Source organism: Monomorium pharaonis, chromosome 6 (assembly GCF_013373865.1).
Source record: "Monomorium pharaonis isolate MP-MQ-018 chromosome 6, ASM1337386v2, whole genome shotgun sequence".
NCBI lineage: Eukaryota > Metazoa > Arthropoda > Insecta > Hymenoptera > Formicidae > Monomorium > Monomorium pharaonis.
Window position 1 is genome coordinate 5790321 of NC_050472.1, and position 14185 is coordinate 5804505.

At 39.2% G+C, this 14185-nt stretch overlaps 1 protein-coding gene across 4 annotated transcripts in view; it reads right to left on the reverse strand.

Moving 5' to 3' along the window:
- The window catches only part of LOC105834768, a 225607-nt gene that overhangs the window by 204843 nt on the left and 6579 nt on the right, over positions 1-14185 (reverse strand). The gene's annotated exons all lie outside the window — the stretch shown is intronic.

The following is a 14185-nucleotide window of genomic DNA, read 5'->3' on the forward strand; positions in this document are numbered from 1 at the left end:
TCTTCTACACGCGCTCACGCACACAGTGCGACATAATTAAACTAATTACAGGCATAATTATGGATTTTAATATAGATGATCAAATAAATATGTTAAAGATCAAATAAACATGTTAAAGAACATGTCAAATAAATAATATTCAATCCCGCTTTAATTTGCTTTACACACATTTGCTGAAAACAATATTATACCCAAATGTAATTCTTATGTAATGCCCTCTCGATATTTGTAAGTGAACATTACGTATGTATTTTCTGTTTAATAATTAAACTGGAAATCTACAAACGCTCGGTATTTTGCCATTCGGCGCGTGCGGGGAAGATTGAAGATAGAAAATTTTATACATCACGTATATATATTCTCCAAGATAGAAAATTTTATATGGCATACAATTTTCTACTTGCACGAGCAAACTCTCCGGAAATCAATAACATAGTAACCATATCTCATAGAACAAAATTGGCGAGGAGGGTGCTTTTTCTTAGACACTCCGATCGAGGGGGCATTAACGTGGTCGGCCAAACGGAAAAATATCACGATGCTTTACATGATAAAAATTGCAGGTCAAGTAACTGCTTCTCTCCCTCTGTCCCTTGCACCTGATGTTGCGCGTCATCCTGGAAGAAAGGGCGGCGATTTTCATCTCGCGATACACACAACGCGCGCACCAGCACTGTGCGTAATAAAAGAGAACGGTTAACGGTTTTTGAGCTCGTCAAACTGTCAACGACGATGAGGGACTGGTTGACAGATAGCCGGGGCATTTAAAGGTAGATATAGAATCTAGGAAGTGCCAAATCTAGGACGAGAGTCCATTTTCCTTTGGACGCTTCTAAAAACTGCCAATTAAATGTCTCGATCGGACTGGGGGATTTACGAAAGTACACAGCGCAATATTACACGACGGAATCGAATACGCAAGCAAACATATCGATCTCGTTGCCGAAACCGGCGCGATTGGGATTTGCGACCTCTCGTTTTATCCGAAGCGATTCGTAGATTAATTAATTATAAAATGAATTAATTACGTAACGGCAGACGGGACTGAATTGCATTGACCCTCGTTACTCTGTACACGATCGGTTACACGTCGCGTGGTGCTGTCATTTTAATTGTGGAAAATTATCAAGAAGAGGTTTCGAGAAAATATAAAATTTTCCTGAAACACAGCAAACGATATTATTAAATAAAAAATATAAACGAGAAAAGAAAAAGATCGGAAAAGTTTTGCACTTTTTTTATTATTTTCAATGCTGCTATTTGCAATGTCTGTAATTTTATTACCGAATAACACAGGATATAATGCTATTATTTGATAAAAAATAGAATATGCATATTAATTCTTAACGGTTTCCTATATTCACAAAAAATTTATTAAACAGACTGATTATAGTATGTAAATATTAAAGAACTCGACTCATTAATCACGATATTGCCAGTGGTTATTATATCGTTCCTTTTAAAATTGTTGTGTAAAATTGAAAAAAATAAATAGGAAGGAATCTTTTTCCGTCATGCAAAATGCCAAGATTATTTTTATCAAACGAAACTTGTTTGCCTCTTCTGAAAAGGTCCGACATAGATTATTCGCCCAGCGAATCGTGACAATTTCCTTTTATCATTGCATCACATTTTCATTTTTATTTCGCTTCTTTAATTTTCTAAAGAAGATGGAATCCTCCTGATTAGTCTTTAAAAAGACTTTGCACGAGATTCAAAAAATCAATATATAAAGAGATCGCTTATAAAAATTCAGAGCCTTTGTTTCAACATTTTACTTATTTACATAATCTCTTTACTTGTTTTCTATTTTTTCTAATTCTACAAATTAGAAATAAAAAGTTGAATCGAGATTAAGGTTAATCTACATCGGTGCAAGCGGAGATCCTATTTTTCTTGCCTGACAAATTTTCAGTTATGTTCAACTCGTAATATACAAAATCCGTTCGAATTGCTATTTGAAAGTCGCGAAAATCCGACGGGGATTACAAGCGCGCCGAGGAATATCCCGGAGATAACAATCTCGGGAAAGTTCCCTCTTTCTCTACGGAGAGGGAAAGCACGTCGCCGGTCGATTATTTTTTTTTTTCTCCCCCCTTGTGTGAAACAGTTATTGTACCGCGATGAGGTACGGGTCAATGCGGCATAATAACCTCGTAATAAATCCCTTTGAGCATTAAGCGTGCATTTAATGCCAGCGCACGTACACCCCGCTGTACACGAGATTTATCGCGCCATTCATAAAGTATCGGCCTATAACCCTCCCCTCACGATGAGGATATGTTACGTGGCGGTTAATAGTGATGTACCAAGCCAGCGTTCGGAAAGTTTATACGCGGCGCCGAGCGGCGTTTAAAGGGTTCGGAATTAGTGCGCCGGGCTCCGCGTAATATCCGGGATTCGTATAACCGGATCAAACGTAAAGTATGGCGCGCAAATGTACGGCGGCGATTACGGCGGGTAATATCGCGAAAGTAGACTGCCGCGCTCGCATCACTCGGGCAATGTTGCGAAGAGAAAACTGGACATACGTGTGCTAATTTTGAATTTTTAGGCTCGCGGGATATTTAATTGGTCATAATCGAGGTGCAAGAAACCAGATTTCTTCTTGGCAAGCTGATCAGATTCAATTGCGGCAAGAGAGAGTTTTTATTTTGCATTCAAATTGTTAAAAACTGAAATATGTGCAAAAAAAAATTAATAGTTACAGTTTACATATTAAGGGTTTTGATAAATACTTGTACGACATGTACAGAAATAATTATCATTTTTTTAATTTTATCATTTTCATTAATGATAATTTTTTTATATTTCTCTATGAATCCTTTTTCAATCTATTTTTTCACAAACTTTTACTTTTAATATTGACGCTGACGGTCGATATAAAAAAAGGGGGGGGGGGACATTTACAAGTATAAACTACTAGAAGCACAAAGTTCTCCCAGGATCAAAATAAACTTGGAAGAGCTCAATAAGCAGAAATCGATATCCTGCCGCTCTATAGTTTCACGTTCAATTTTCATCGGTAGACTACTCTTAAAATGCAGGGGAGACCGCTCTCAGAGGTGATCGTCACCGGCACTCGGAAGTGGTTTTGGTATCCGACCACTTCCGGCAGAATGGGCTTTAAAACACCACTCGAGTTCGATGGGGGACAACCTGAGAACCAGACGTATCTTTGAGCGGAAATACGAGTCGTCGTTTTACGACGACACATTGTGGCCCCACGTAATCCTAAACGACACGAAACTTTAAACAACGCTGCGATGTAACAGCGCTGTTCTCACCAAATAACAAGCGAGAGGAAGTCACGGAGGAAAGTAAAAAAAAAGTGAAAGCTAATGAAATAATCGTAAATTAATCATACGCTTGTATCGCACCGTTTCCTAGTTATATACGAAAAACGTATCCTAAAAGTGTAACCCTTAATTTCACGAGAGCTCGCTCGTTTGTAAACTCTTGCGTAACTTGATACTTTTTAACAGATCGTTCTGTCCTGCATGATACATTTTTCCTCTGTTTCTCCAATTTTCTCTTTTAAAAAAACATATCGTACTTATTATCGTTCTGTTACGATGAGTGCACGCGTATATATCATGTTCGCGTCCAATTACAGAACCTAAAAGACCCCTTTAAAAAAAAACAGAAAGGATTGAGACCCTAAAAAAAAATTATTCGCAAAAACAACTTCGGGGCATTTATTGTGCAAACAATCGTCTCGTACGAGGTACTTTATATTACAAAAAATGAGCGAATCGACTCGTGAGCGCGTCATGTTTTCTCGCATCGCGAAGCAGAGAGAACAGATCGGTGATATATTGTATATGTGATTACGCAAGTCGCGACGATCACACATTGTATCAAGCTGTAGACGATCCGCCGACCTAAGTTGTCGCTTTGTTTCCCCACGTTCGGCTCAATTTTCCAGCGCAACATGTAATTTCGCGGTACCCTCGGGCGAGGGTTTTGTACAGCGTTGTGTGGAGAGAGAGCGAGAGAGAGAGAGCACAGTGTTTCTCAAAACATTTCTCGTCAAATATTTTCAATTCCTTTATCTCCTCTTCGCTGCTAACATTAACAAACATTCTCGGCTATGCATAATCCAATGTTTCACTTCATTTGAATTCAATTAAAATATAAACAATTTTATATCACGCACTGAGGAGAAAAAATTGTTAATTTGACTAAGTTTTTCAACTTGATTAAATTTCTTCAATTGAATTATTTATGTATTTCAGTCAAATATATAAATAGTTAAGTTAAAGTTCAAGTATTTTGTGTGTTTAAGTTAAATGCATAAATACTTGAACTGAAGAAATTTAATCCCATTAAAAAACTCAGTCAAATTAACAACATTTTTTTCCTCAGTATGAATAACAACAAAAGCATATTTTGGTAAGAAGAAAACCAAGAAGTACAAAAAATAAATCTAATTTCAGCGGGGAAAGGCCTGTTTCTTCTCATTTTCGATTCAGAAAGGGAAGAAAGAACGTGTATATTAAACTAAAATGTGTGGAATTAGAATTGCATAAATCTTGTTTTGTTCTCGCGTACTCCAGTTCGAGAGACACTGCTGCAGAGGGTTCGAACGAGTCATTTAAGGGTTGTTAGTTCCGCCGCGGGGAAAACACGAACAGTGTGGAAACGAGAGAGAGCATGCAGATGCAGCCAGGCGTACACATACTGTTTCTCCCATGCGTTTCTCGGAGAATATCCGCCGGTTTGCTCGCGCCAGAAAGAAACTAACGTCCGCGCGCGTCCGCTGGATACTTTTGCGAGACATGCAATTACTCCGGGAGAACGAAAGAAAACATGTTTATGAACTTACGCAGGAAAACGGAAGAGATGCCCGTTGACCTGGAAGGTTCCCGGAAAAATACGTAGGAACGCGCGACAAATTTCCGCACGAATCAGCCAGGGAATTATTCATTATTCAGCGGTGATTCATCGTAGATCGAGTTAACTAATTAATTACCGCCGTCCATTTTATAAAATCTCAACAAGAGCATTTATTATACTCTACTACTTTAATATCAAATAATATGACGGAATAACAAGCGGAACGCTGTAAAATGCATGTACGAAAGTTGTTACGGTTTACTCAAGTTTAATAAACTTTCGCACGCAAAGTCATTAATGAAATCGGGAGATCATTTTCAAGACAAAACTCTTTAAATACATGTTGAATATTAATACATCCCGCATAAATCGCGCATAATCACGTTCTCCAATTCCGTACGAATTGCCCTTCTCGTTATCAAGATATTCAAATACGCGGGGGAAAATTTAAATACTTATCGCGCACGTTCTATATACGCTCGCATGCGAAACGCGGCGTGTGGTCGGCCGAAGTCGTCCGACACAGAAAATTTGCATTCCCGTGTCGCGCGACAGCGACGATTGTGTGTCCCCGCCGCCTTTAGACGCGGATGAACTTACGTCTGTGATCTTTTCACCTTTTCCTCGCGGCTGGCACGAATCGCGGAACTGCATCGTGCCAGCCGCGGCCCGAATCGAAAGGTCAATGAGAACGGACGGCTTTTGTCTCGTCAACAGAACGCCCGTGAATCGCGAGCGAAATTGCCCGCAAAATTTTGCACGAGTTGTTTGTTCCGATAACCGAATGTCTTCATATCTCACGTCCAAATGTGTACTATATTTCCTGACATATGTTTATAATTATTCCAATTTTAAAAAATCGCTATTTTCTTCACCGAAAAAAAAAATGTTAATTTGACTAAATTTTAAATTAAATTTTGTTCATTCGTGTACTTATATATTTCAATTAACTATATAAATACTTGAATTGAAATTTATGTATTTAAGTTAAATGTATAAATTCTTGAACTAACAAAATTTTAATTCAGTGGGAAAATTTTGTCAAACAATTTTTTTTTCTCAGTGTTTAGATATAAAACTTTCACAGTCCGCGAGAAAATTGTTAACATCATTTTTTCCGACTTTTATTTTGTAAATTGCTCTATAAAAGGCTTTCAATCAAATATTGAACATGTGTATTTGCAATTTATCAAACATAGGTATACAAATAACTATTTCGCAAAAAAAAAAATTATATAAAGTATAGAACTTCGATATAATTACACGAAGATACGAGCAAACGATTCTTTTCCAGCCAAACACTTGTATCATTTCTCCCAAGAATTCCATTTATGTCCCTGCATTGGATATTCGAAACGCGAAAGGTGTGTGCCACATTTTCATGAATGAAACGGGCGTAATCGATTGCGACATTTCTTCTTGCGGCCTGAATGGCGAGAGTTTAAGAATGAGCAGCACGTCTCTCGAGGCCTTCCTTTTCTTTCCTTCTCGCTTCGCCATCTCCACCGCCGTGTCGCAATCGTCGATCTGCTCGAAACAAGTCATTACCTTTTTTTTTTTTTTTCAATGCGTGTGGAGAGTCCCGATCTTTCATCTGACCAACGTGACGCGAAGGAACACTCGAATTTACCCGCGTCGTTGAATCGGACGCTAATTTTGTATGGACCGCAAAGGTAGATGATTAAGGTTCTTATACGGAGTTAAATATACGGTTTCGTGCCTATATTTAACTATTTCACCATGCTATTTCTAGTACTTAATGCCTAATGCCTCGTCTGTTCCAACGTGCGTCCTCATTTGTGCTGTCAAAGGAAGGTAATTAACTCCCTAGTTTTTAATCCTCAAGCCACCAGCCCTCTTGTGTTATAATTCAAGGACAAAATTAAAAATTTTGCAAAGACCCTCGAAGGAATTAATTACATAATTCAGAAATTATTTTGAGGAATAATTAATTTCTCGCAAAAAAGAAAGAACGAGAAACCAAATGTATATATTACATCTCGCAGCGGTTCGCCGGTAAAAACGACGAAAATCGATTGATCGCGGCGAAAAACGGGTGACGCAGGAAGTAGAGATTGACTCTGGCGTGGACAACGACGCTCGATAAAAAATTACTTATTGCCTATTAAAGAACACTCTGCCGGAGAGTCGAGGCGCCTTTGTCGCGTCCCGCAACGGGTCTAATGGACGCCCTTGTACGATGACGGTGGCACCGAATGCATTTAGAAAGGTCGTTAAGAACTTTTTATAGGAGCACGTACACGCCCGTGTACGCCACCCGGTATCTCCGAGGGGGTGAGAGGGTAACGGGATCTCCGCCATGCACCCTCGAGCGCTCGAGAACCCCTCGAAGCCCGTTATACACGGTGGTACACGGTTCAAACGTATCGTCCCCGTTAATCTCCGCGTGTCTTCGTGAGAGCGCGGAGAGATGCGTTCTGGGCGAGAAGAACAATTCGCGCCTTCGTAAAAGAGAGGCGAAAAAACCGTGACAATTTTCGTGCAATTTTTGGGCGCGCGCAAAAAAAAGGGGGGGAGGGAAACGGTTTTACAACAATGCGAAAAATTGTCAGTGACAATTTGCAATAGAGACGTCGCGCGTTACGCATTTACGCGGCGTACGAAGCGAATGATTCATCATCGTTACCCTCGTCACACGCGACGAGCAGCGGTAAAGGGTTATTCACTCGTATAACAATTCGCATCGCGGCAATTTGTAACGACACTACGTGCGGAACGTTTTGAATTCTCCGTATTTTCCCTCGAAGAATTTCCCACGCGGAAAATGACGCGGGGGAGGAAAGGGGATTAATCGTCTATTAACCGCTACCGAATTGACTCGTGCTAAACAAATAATTTATAGGGGATAGAGAGTGGCTCCCGCGCCACGAGCTCGTAAATCTACCGGCATGCTCACGGATTCATGGTTCAATCAAAAAGTTCTAAACGGACCGTCGCTCGTGTATTCATTAGCCGCCGGTATAATCGGCCCCATAAATCCCGTCGACGGAACACGCGGTACGTAAACGCGAGGAAGAGGAGGACCGGCAGAAACCCGTCGAAGGTGGTGTGCACATCCCGCGCAACGCCGGGTATTTATAGTCGTCATCGTGCCGTTCGCTCAATTTGCTGCTCGCGTCCTCCAATTAGCGGATTAGTCGGCGCATAACGCCCACGCGAGTCGTCAATTCCAACCTCGGCGGTGTCGCTTCGTTTAATCCCGACGAAGCCGCGAATTCGGGACAATGTCTCTTTCTCTCTCTCTCTCATCTCTATATTTTTTAGAAAAAAAAAAAAATTCCCAAACGCCCTAAACCGTGCGAAACGCGACCGTGAGAACGTCTCCGAGAGAAACGAAACAAAAATTCTGTGTCGTGATAAAATTTATAAATCCCCAATGCGCGCGCGAAACTACGCGACCGTAAGAATGCCTCCGAGAGAATAAAACAGAAATGTTGCCGTAATAAAATTTATAAGCGCGTAAAATAAAATAATTGCGTAAATAAAATGAATTTTTTATTATTCATGTCAAATAAATTTTTGCTTATCTACAAATATTTCGGAAAAATTAACTGTGCTTGTGAACCTAAAAAAAAACTCGCGGTGATAATTGTTTCAACATATGTTTAATTATACGAGAATACGAGAAATATATTTCACGTAAAAAATATATATATGCATTGAGAAAAAAATGTTGTTAATTTGACTAAATTTTTCAACTTGATTTAATTTTTTCAGTTCAAGTATTTATGCGTTTAACTTAAATACATAAAATACTTAAACTTTAATTTAACTATTTATATATTTGACTAAAATAATTGAAGAAATTTAGTTGACAAATTTAGTCAAATTAACAACTATTTTTCTCAGTGTATATATTCTCGTCGAAACGGCCATCTAAAGGGGAATATATGAAGATAAGCGTTCGAAAGATCAATTTTCCTTCGTACTTGCGCGACGTGACATTCACTTTAACATGCTGTTCTGCAGGCGCAAAGCGTTTATGCCGCCAAATTCGTTTACTATGCCGTCATCACTAACATACTACACGTCTCTAGAAGCTTCCGACGAGAAAGAGCGACGGATCGACCTGGTGCGCGCGGGACTCGTCGAGACGACGACTCGCTCTCGCCCGATGCACCTCGCTCTCTCGCGTGATTTACATTTTCCGCAACCTATATACCCCCGTTCTCTGTCGTACGCCAAAAACTATTCTCGTAGTCGGTCAACTCTGCGATTTTCGTCGTCCTTGTGCCCCCGTCGCTTCGTTTTCATTTAAGAAACTAATTGAGAGGCCCGCTGCCAGATAATCCCAAAATCCGAAAAATTCGATATCAAGATACGCATAAATGCCAAATGTAATACAAAAAAATATTTAAATAAAACGCGATAATTCAATGTTGCATAATATAAATAAAATATCATTAATCACTTTTTTGTGAATTAAAAAAAAACAGTTTTTTAATTGATTCAATATTGTTAAGAATGCAATTACAGAATCTTGTTGATTTAAGTGTATTAATTGCCAACTTGATTGATACATCGTTTACCGTAGCTAGAGACATATTTAAAAGATTCATTAACAAAATTAATGTAAAGATTGATTTTTGCAAAGTCATCATATTTTCTTTTCTCCTTATTCTACTATTTTTCAGAACAAAACGATAATGAGTGTTTGGCGTTGAATCTCTCTCTGCTCTTAGCTCAGAGCTGCAATTATCACACAAACAATTACCGGCGATTCGAGTGTGAATCCGAAAAAAGATATTAGATATCTCATAAATTTCATATGAGACCTTTGATCATCCGGTAATCAATTACGCGAGGTTAATGCGCTCGCATTTCGCAAATGATTCTAAAGCGTACGCTTACACGTCGTTCATTCTCGCAAGCGTAATTACTAATTTCGCATCGCTCTAGAGAACGTAAATCAATGAGTTGATTCAGAATTGGTAGAAATTTAATTATAAAATCGCATTGATATAAGTATATTAATTGCCGACTTGATTAATGCGTCGCTTGTCATAGCCAATCTGCTATTTACCTTAATTGAAATTATTTATAGCACAGCTCCAATTGAAACTAGAATAACTAGATGAATTACGCGAACCTTAATAATTCATGCGTCAATCAAGAATGAAAAAATGGTTACAAAAAACGTTCGACTCTAAAATATAATATTTTTATATATGAATTTGAATTTGTTCTTTAATATGTACTATTTTTTCACATTAATAAGTATAAAAATTATATAATTAATTAATATATATAACTAATCAATAAAATAAAGATGCACTTAAAAAAAATGTCACTGCACCCGTTTCCAGTATCAGAAAGTGCATTAATTCTACTGGTCCTGTCTATGCCCTTCAAAAATGCTAATACGCTATCTTTGGGAATAATTTCTAAGAATAATTAATAAAAATTATTATTTTAAGCAAAAGCTACATTGTGCGTTCAAGAAAATATATTAAAAAGTGCAAAATATAAAAGTGCAAGAAATAGTTCTAATGTTTATCATATGAATTTTCGTGAATATCAAACTCTTGATTAAAAGTATAATATTTTTTAATTATTTTTAAGTTTATTGGCTTTTTTCAACTCATGTTCCCGACCAGTGCACTGAAAAAAGCGAATGTTCGAAATAAACAAAATCCTGGTGCGTCAATTATTCGTGCAGGACGCCGAAAATTTTTAACAGGTCCTACAGTTCAGTCAACACACCACGACGCGCCTGATAAACCGTGATGTGTGCGTAGCTCGAACACAAAAACGCAGCTCGTAACATGCGTAGCGAGATTTTCACGAGCGATGGTCCGAACGAACGCCGACTCGTTGTATAAACACGTGTCAAACTGTGAACGAACATGGAACGCAGTTATAAAGGGAGAGCGAAAGAAGAGTAAAGCTTGTCAGTCCTTTGCAATCCAGGAGAATTTCGAAACATCAATCGGTATTAAATTTTCTGGTTTTAATTTAATGTTATCGGAATTGCAGTCAGTGCCTGCAGCATTTCATAAAGAATCGAAAAATACTCGCAAAGCCATATTCAATTACACATTATTTCAAACAGAGTAAAAAAAAAAATCAAACTTCGGTAAATTTAATGCACTCGGCACTATCACGAAAAATTTATCTTATTTGATCTGACGTTTGGCCAAATTTTTTTTCTATATATTATAAATAGATAAGGATTAGTTTTATGTATCTGCAGCATCAGTATATCCTTTGGCACGATTGATTTTGATCGGTTTGAATCTCATGCTAAATCTTTGCAGAAGTATCGAAGTACGTGTCTCATAAACCGCTCAATCAAATATATCTCGACACAAAACCGCGAACGGGTTAAACCGTTCGAAAACGCGCAATTTTCCACTTCGTTTGATGCCCATTCGAGCATCGGTCGACCCGCGTCTGAACCAGTCTCGATTTATCTCGCGTGTGTGACTACTCCGGTAAAATCTTAAGTGCTAATGGCTCCCTCGAGCATCCGACAAACGTAATTTCATTAGCACTCGGGACTTTCTATGCTTCGGCTTCTATTTTCCACGCACACCCTGCGGTTCGACGGTAGAAAGCCTATTTGTTGAAAATGTACTGTTTAACTCTCCGTTAATCGACAGCAAACCAATGTAATTTGAAGTGCCGATTTTTCATCTGTGCAACTTTGCTTATCGTAAATAAAATTTGCACAGAAATTTCACCAAATTTACGTAAAATGTTAGAGCTGCACTTTTTTACAAAAAAAAAATATATATATAACAATACAAAAAATGATAAGAAGTTCAATTTTAAATAAACGAAGAAATAATTTCGGCTCTTTTATTAAATTAAAGAAAAAAATAAGAATTTATTTATTAATATTAAAAAAGTGAAATATTATATGGGCTGTGTTTTTTTAAGATATACCATTAAGAAAGAAATTACTCTAAATTCATAAAAAATAACGTTAAACAATGAAAAACATTTCTATAAAAATCAATATTAATAATAATAAGTACTCGATAATAAAACATGTATATATAGAGTTTCTCTTACATGTTCTCATCATATAATCTTTGAACTTTTAGGCGCAGAGAGAAAGAGGGAGAAAGAGAGAGAGTCGTGTAAACTGTTTCCCTTCAGACATCTCAAATTAATCGCATCAATTACTTGAGAAACTGCTTATGCCACGCTAATACGCTTCGACGTCGAGCGCTGTCGCGATAAATTTGAAGACGCATTCCTCCGGCGATCCTCTTTATGCGAAATATACGAAAGGGACGAGATCATAAGAGCGCGTTGCTACATTCTAGCGACGGAGCAGTTAAGCGGTTATGCTCCCGCGAAGAAAAGATCGGTCGCGGTGATACCTCTAAAATTAGCTCGCCGCTGCCGCCGCGTAACTTCCTCTCTCTCTTTCTCTCCCCCTACCCCCTCTTTCTCTCTCTCTCTCTCACCCTTTCAGTGCGCGAATGTCGTGCGCGTAAATTCCTGCGTGCCGACGTGGACTCGCAACCGCGCGCAAATTAATTGCCGCCGAGCTTCAGAAAAGTTGCCTCGAAAAGAGCGCACTTCGTGTAACTAATCCCGCTCGGCGCCATAAATTTCCGGCTACCCGCTGTTTCCCTCCCCCTCCTCTCCCTTCCGCGTGTTTCCACTCTATCTACTCGGCGAAGATGGTGGCTCGATAATGACTTTATGTATATATATATATATATATATATATATGTATGTTGGCAGCAGTGTTTACGCAAGAACGGTGAGATCGCGAAGAATCAGAAACGGAGGTGTCTCACTAAGCGAAATTTCACAGCGCTGCTGGCGTAATGAAAAGTGCAGCATTATTTTCCCACATCTTCCCTAAATCATTTAGTCATTGTAAATCTATTCTCTAAATTGCTATCAGTGTATTATCACTGATTTATAAATGATATACTTACACTGAGGAAAAAAATGATAATTTGAGTGAATTTTCTAACTGAATTAAATTTTGTCAATTCAAGTATTTATATATTTCAATTAACTATATAGTACTTGAATTGAAATTTGTGCATTTAAGTTAAATACATAAATTCTTGAACTGACAAAATTTTAATTTAGTTGGAAAATTTCATCAAATCAACAATATTTTTTTCTCAGTGTAAAGTTATAATCAGTGATTTTCATGCACTTTTGAATTAGGGTACAATCATTGAAAGATCAGTGTATTCATTTCACTGATTGACAAGTTAAAAGTATACAACTAAAAATCACTGTATTTTCATCGAGTTCGCTGATTTTTCACCAATTGTAGTTTAGAGAGTGAGACAAATTGTTTTCAAAAAAATAAAACTTAATTCCATCGTGCATGCACTTCCATTGTTCTCCGGTTATAATATAATTGCAGATCGTGTTCTCAGTTTCTGTTACGAGTGGATTTCCCGTAGAAATGGATTTACATTTGAATATCGAACATCACGAAGAGGAGCATCGGGAATGCCCCGCGTAACGGCGGGAAACTCGAAATGCATCCGCAGGTATTACTTGCGTCTCCCGCGGTGATTTGCCGCGACGTTTAACAAGCGCCGTGATGTATCTGCTCCGGGTTATCAATTTAGCAGCCGCGATACTATAGAAAGTGTATCGCGTGCCTGTGGAGAACGAGAAGAGATAGAGGATCTTAATCGCGCGACGTGAAACAATTTATACTCGACGTCGCTGAATTTTCGGTGCCGTCGCGTTACCGCGCGACGCCTTCGGCATGTTTATCACTTTCTTTTTTCCCTTCCCTCCCTCGACTCCATCGACATCTCGCGCACAGAATAGAACTCGAAGTGGGCTTTAATTAAAGGCCCCGGGCCCCGCGGGCAGGTGTCACGATAATTCCTACGGAATTGGTCGCGACCGCTCATTATGCAAAGCTGCGCGACGCGACGCGCGGCCGTGCGTAATCACACGCGTCGCACGGAATTATTTATCCGACTGTCAATAATGTGCTGCCGACGCGTGTTCCGCCGCGGTGACACGAACCGTTAGGCATAATTTATCGCGTGGATCAGGACGCCGTGCATTAAGGACGCGCGGGGATCGCGCGGGGCCTCGCGGCTCTCCTCTTTTTAAGACGCCAATTGACGCATTAATCTCGCGCGAGGGGGGGAGGGGGGGAAGAGCCTCCCCGCGGCGCGTTGCGCTTCGCGGAAATGCAACGTGTCAATGGCGACGTTGACGCGGCGCTGTCGATACACGGCGTACGCGACGGCCGTTTGATTCGCCTGTCGTGGCAATGTCGACGGCCAATTATCCGCGCGTCATAGTTACGTGTCCCGAATTGTTTCGACAGCGGCTAACGTAAGTATTATAAGCTAATCAATTATCCTCCGTTTAA